Source organism: Nicotiana tabacum, chromosome 15 (genome assembly GCF_000715075.1).
Source record: "Nicotiana tabacum cultivar K326 chromosome 15, ASM71507v2, whole genome shotgun sequence".
In the NCBI taxonomy this organism is placed as follows: Eukaryota; Viridiplantae; Streptophyta; class Magnoliopsida; order Solanales; family Solanaceae; genus Nicotiana; species Nicotiana tabacum.
The window spans coordinates 93,425,862-93,431,968 of record NC_134094.1 but is presented as its reverse complement, the minus strand read 5'-3'; the positions used below and the strand labels follow the sequence as shown (position 1 = coordinate 93,431,968).

Sequence of the window (6,107 nt, the reverse complement as noted above, 5' to 3'; positions counted from 1 at the left end):
GTTCATCCTCGAACGTACCATGAGTCTCTCCCAAGTTGCAAAAATCGCTGAATAAGTAATCATGCACATACCCGTACCATATCAATCCATACAAGCACATTAGCACAACCCCGACTTAAGATTCTTCCTGCGACCTTAGTGCACGAGCCTTAAAACCAAATTCCAGCATCCGTAATTTTCTGTAAGGATCCGATTCCAGCATACATACACTGCATCAATCTCCACAAGTTGTACCAAAACATACATTTACACCCAAGTCATAACCACATGATGCACCGCATAATTCATATATCCATAATAATATCTTCCAAACACAATAGCTAACACATAAAAGCCCTATTCTAACCCCTGCAATACTGCAACGATGAAAAAGATGTGTAAAAACTTATAAACATCCGTCAATCAATAATTCATGGGGTTATTCTATTCCACAAGAACCATTGCCGCATTTGGAACTGATTGGCGACATTCTCCCTCCAAACATACATTATACAAATCTGTTGTATTGATTTTCGATCCAACAACTTCGTCTCATACAGTACAAGCTGCTAGACTGACCAGACACATGAGACACCATCTAAAACCTCATACGATGCGATCTGTGTGCCAAATAAGCCACGACTCGAATATGACCAATAAGGAAAGGAATCCTAAGTACCGAAACTATGCAGCACATGTAATAGATGTAACAACCAAACAAAATGCTATGAATCTGATACATCTCGTACCTTTGCACGTCGATTCATGTCATAAGTACTCGACATAAGCTTAAAGATCATGATTATCCTTGAGGTTATAAGTATTTATATCATATTTAACAAGTGCTAAGTACATATTGGAAGAGATTAGATTTCTAGTAATTTATAAAGTTAATGAGGATTGCTCATGATATTAAAATAAACTATGCTAGCATGTAAATATGCATAATACACATAATTAGCATAATATAGGTCCTATAATTAGTAGAGAAGTGTGGAGGTGCTTATGTGTATATATGTATTTTTTGTAAAAGATCTATTGCCAAGTAAAGACAAATGTTGCCCCTTCCACCGTCCAAGGCCCCTTAGTCATTACAAATTGATATATATCAAATATTCAAAGTGAAGTAGGTCATCTAGGAGCTGCTTCACGTTATAAAATTCATATAAGCACCATCTAAATCAATTAGATGCTCTTTACAATTGCACCATACGGACAACCCTCTTTAAGGCAACTATCTTGCAATTTTAGTCTTGGTTTGGTGGGGTTTTTGGTTGTAAAGGTGTTGGGAAGGCTTCTCTCCAGTTTATCCTATTCTTTTTCTCCAAGTAATTAAGGTAATGATTTAGAAATATTTCTAGATAAATTCATCTTCAACTTGGAGAAATTCACTTTAAATTATTCTTGATGTATAAATAAAGGTTCTTGTAATGTATTTGAGGAGAATTTGGTTGTGTTGAAAGGCTAGAAATATAGTTATAAATATGTATATGTGTTGTTATCCTTGTTGTTCAAGGTGATATCATACTCTTCTCTATATATTTGAGGTCATTTGGATCATAGTTTGGTTATTGATGAAGAACTTGTGAAGTATAGGTTGAAAGTTACGATTAAAAAGAAATTCTGGTTTGTGGGAGTGTACTGATATGTTATTGAAGGACTTTCGTTGTATATATCTAGCTACTTGATGTTGTGGTTATGTGGTTGTAGTTGTGTTACATGAATATTAATTAAGGAAGAGTGTAAGAATATTGTAGACAAGCGTAGATCAGTCTGTTTTGGTGTACACTCATGTATATTGACTGATTGAGTTCAGAAAGGAATTAATTGAAGTCCTCGTTGTTGTTTTGGTTGCTGATTGTAGGGTAGTTAAGATAAAGCAAAGGAAATATTGCCCGTTTTATTTTAAAATTGAGTTATCGTTTGAGAAACATGATATACTAGTTCCATCTTAGTTGTACATGTATCTTTGTTATAGGATTGGCGTGCGAGTTGTCATAAGCTTGTTGTGGAGTTGCATTGATGACTTGAGGTATGTTAAGGCTATCCCTTATTCTCTTTTGGCATGATACATATGAGACAAATAAAAGGAGCAAACGCGCAACTTTCACAAATGACTCTATTCTTAGAAGTACTAGGGTTTCATATATTCTTGATTCCCCATATGTCCTATTATTATATCATTTGTTCATAAGTCTCAAAAAATACGTAAGTTGATAAAGATTATTTTGTGATATTAACCGAAGGCATATTGATCTTATGACATCACGAGAGATCTTAGAGACTTACTTCACTATGCATTGCATTTATTTATGCATGTACATTGACCCATGATCATATGTTATTATATACGCGTAAATTTGTACATGTGATATGGGGAAAGGTTACGGCGTTATATGTGCATCACCACCTGATCAGTTATGGAGTTATATACACACCACCACCTGATCAGCTCGCACACGTTATGCCCTCAGAGAATTGATGATGTTATGTACATATATACCTATCCATGATATGACATTTATATGCATGTGCATGACATTATAAATGTTTAATGATTCACAGAGCTATTCAGACTTATAGGTTGAGTCTTTTACTCCATGTTTCTTTCATGTCTTTTATATACTAATTTTTATGCCTTACATACTCGGTACATTATTCATACTGACATCCCTTTTGCTTGTGTTACATCCCGCATTTTGAACATTAAGTTTCATCGTAAGTTAATCGAAGTAAGCTCGAAAATGAGATTATATTTGAGGTTATAGGCGACCTAATTATGTTAATCTTGAAGGTTACAAGGGTCCTACAAGGGTCTACTACCATGTTTAGTAATTGATATGAGAATTAGAGGTTAAACGAGTCAAGGAAAATAATTTTTGTTTAAATTCGGAACGAGGAACAAGTTATACGGACCGTATGAAAAAATATTATATGACGTGTGATATAGAAAATCAGTTTTGAATATTGATAATGACTAGGAAAAATATTAAATAATTTTAAAAGTATGAGATAAGGATTTTTAATTTCCAATTTTATTACTATACATGAATTTGTTATTTATTTACACTTACCGTGGATGAAAACGGATTATGGGGGATGAAGAATCAAATTTGTTTTTCTAAGTAGGTCCCACCTAATAAATGGACATTCTTATCAATGGTATGGATAAGGGAAATATACTTGGTAAAGGTGCCATATACGTGTATGTATATTAGTATCACTTTCTATGACTTATCCACTCCAAAGGATTATTAAATTAGGTGAAAAGTAGGACTTACATGTACTTTACACTACTACTAAGACACAAAAAAACGTACAGATACTAAGAAGGGGAAACAACTTCAAAGTGAAAATCTTCTTTAACTAGCAATTTTTTTTTAGAAAGTATATGTTGCAATGAACCAAAAATGGCAACAACGAAGGCATCCTTATTGTTTAAGAAGTGAGGTTATCTACTGGTGCAACTAATTACAGGATATGTATTTTTTTCACTTATTGAGATTACTTGTGAAGAATGCCAAGTTCATCACCTTCTATAAAGTCGGTACTAAAGGTATGTAATGGCTGTCCCTTCTTTCAATTGGAATGACTCAATAGAAAGCATAATTATTATAGATATTTCACTTTTATAGTTGATGGTTGCTCTATTGTTGATTGTGTTGTAACTAGTTGAATTGAGAGCTCAATGAGTACATATTTGTTCTTAAGTTTCATAGTTCTTCATTTGATCTATTGCGTAAGTGTATATGCATAGTAAAGAGTAGGTGAGTTAGCTTGTTGACAATTGTGTTCCTTAAGTTGAATCTATTCCAAACTATTAGATCTCTATTAGACGTAATAGCATACGAGGACGCCCTAAGGAAATTGTGATTATTAGTTTCCCTTTCTGAGACAGGTACTCAAAGAGGGTAATTGTAAATAATGATTAGAATAAATATTTGTTACTTCCATTCGTGGCATGTTTTCACCGGTTTGCTAGTTATGTATCGTCAGTTACCACCGGTTGGCCAGACACGTATTCACCACTGATCTATGTCTGATTAGGCAGTTATCACCGGTTGGGCAGTTATGTATCGTCAGTTACCACCGGTTGGGAAGAATGCATTTACCACTGAGCTAGGTCGGTCGGGCAGTTACCACTAATCAGTTGGGCAGTTAACGTCACGAGAATGATGTAATTAGAACTATGAAATTGTAGTTATATTTATATATACGAGATTGGACTTATTATATATGTTATGGCCCTCAGCGGCAAGTTAGAGGTTACAAGTTGACTCTTATCTCTCCTAGTAATAGTATCTGACGTCCCTTTTTGCCCGGGGCGCTGTGTTTCATGCCACGCAGGTATAGATAGACGAGGCGAGGACCCTCCATCGTAGGCTGCCTCCAGATATCAGCTTCAGTTTGGTGAGCTCCACTTCTTTCTTGAGTATTGCTGAGTCAGAGTTATGTATATGTTATTTTATTTCATGAGGATGTCGGGAGCCCTGTACCAACTTATATATTATGGTCATGGTTTTCTTAGAGGTTTTGCATACGGTGTCCTGTGTATAGTTTTGGGTATGACATGTCAATGGCCTTGTCGGCCATATATATCTATATGAATCTTTTTGAATTATTTATGCGAGTTAAGTTCTAATATTGTTACTTATATATATAGATGTGGCATGTCATGGCCCGTGACGAGTCTTATAGTAATAAAGGATGAGGTACGTGGCGCTCGGTTGAGTAGGCACCGGGTGCTAGTCGTCGCCCTCCAGTTTGGGTCGTGACAAATATGGTATCAGAGCAGGTCTGTCCTAGGGTTGTCTGCAAGCTGTGTCTAGTAGAGTCGTATTTATAAGTGTGTTGTGCACCATGTTATATAAACTAGAAACTACAGGGCATTTAGGGACTCATTACCCTTCCTTCTTGATATTAGATCGTGCAGGTAGAGCAAAGTCGTAAAGAATAAAATCTTTGACCCTTGACTTGTTATATATACAGTGATGTCTATGACAAGGAAAGCTATAGCTAGTCAAAAGGGTAAAGCAGTGGCCGATGAGGGCATCAGTAGAGCACTTGTGGCTAGTGAGGGCTAGAGTGAGGCCCCGAGGAGAAGTGTGACACCCTCACATAGTTCTACGACTCAGCCAGGACCCAAAAGCTGAGGAGGAACTCCTTACCTCTAGTTCCTCCACCCGTTGCTCATGATGAGAATATAGATATGTGGAGTGCAGTACGATTTGTTGACTAGATTGGTAGCCGCTCAGGCTCAGCTCCAGGTAGGTACAAGTGTTGATTATTGATAATCGGCTTAATGTATGCATATTTTGATATATACCGCCTCACATTTTGCTCATGTCTCGACGATTTGAGATGTTTAATATCATTATTTGTGCTAAATTTTGGTATTTCTATGTGTAGGGATCATTCGGATGTGTGGGGCGCTAGCTGTGGCGCAATTAACAGCAGCTAAAATATTAGAGCGCCAGCGCCCCACGCTGCCCTGGATGCTCAAAAACGTGAACATGTCCTATTTCGATCGGGACTCGGTTATTTTGACCCCAAGATGCCCCAACTCATATAAAAGCCAACCTAAACCTATTTTAAAAGGAGGAGGATGTTTTTGAGAGGAAAACACAAGCACAGAGCCGTCGTGGAGGCCAGAATTCATCAAGTTCCATCTTTCTCTCACCAAACTTAGTAATTTTTATGTTTCTTTGTATGATTTGTTGTTTGGCTACCATGTCTATGTGGAGCTAAACTTCACGTTGTAGGGTTGTGGTTCTTTCATGACTATTGTTATTCGGATATTGATTTTGCCTTCTTGATTTATCATATTAGTTTATTTATTCAATCTTGCGCTTAATTATTTAATTGCTTGATCACCAATTGAATACTATCTACGAATCTAGAATTGAACTCAAAAGTGGGAATTCTATATTGCATATAGGATCTAGTTTATAACTATTTGATTTTTCGCTTAGTGCGTTTCTAGTTCTTTCACCATGACATCTGGGGATGAGGTAAGGTTATTGATGAAGACTCTTGGTTGACGGAAGACTTATATGGCTCGTCATTTTGGGCTTGTCATGACCTGAACTCTTGGAAAGCTGAATTTGAATATGGGAGTAAGGGTTGGT

At 36.4% G+C, this 6,107-nt stretch overlaps 1 long non-coding RNA gene across 1 annotated transcript; it reads left to right on the top strand.

The window, feature by feature from the left end:
• The first annotated feature begins 1,119 nt into the window (after nucleotides 1-1,119).
• On the top strand, nucleotides 1,120-5,799 carry LOC107808743 (uncharacterized). Its single transcript, XR_001653241.2, has 5 exons — nucleotides 1,120-1,316; nucleotides 1,958-2,011; nucleotides 4,327-4,389; nucleotides 4,969-5,246; nucleotides 5,389-5,799. It is a non-coding gene; the product is annotated as an uncharacterized LOC107808743 (long non-coding RNA).
• The last annotated feature ends 308 nt before the right edge of the window (nucleotides 5,800-6,107 follow it).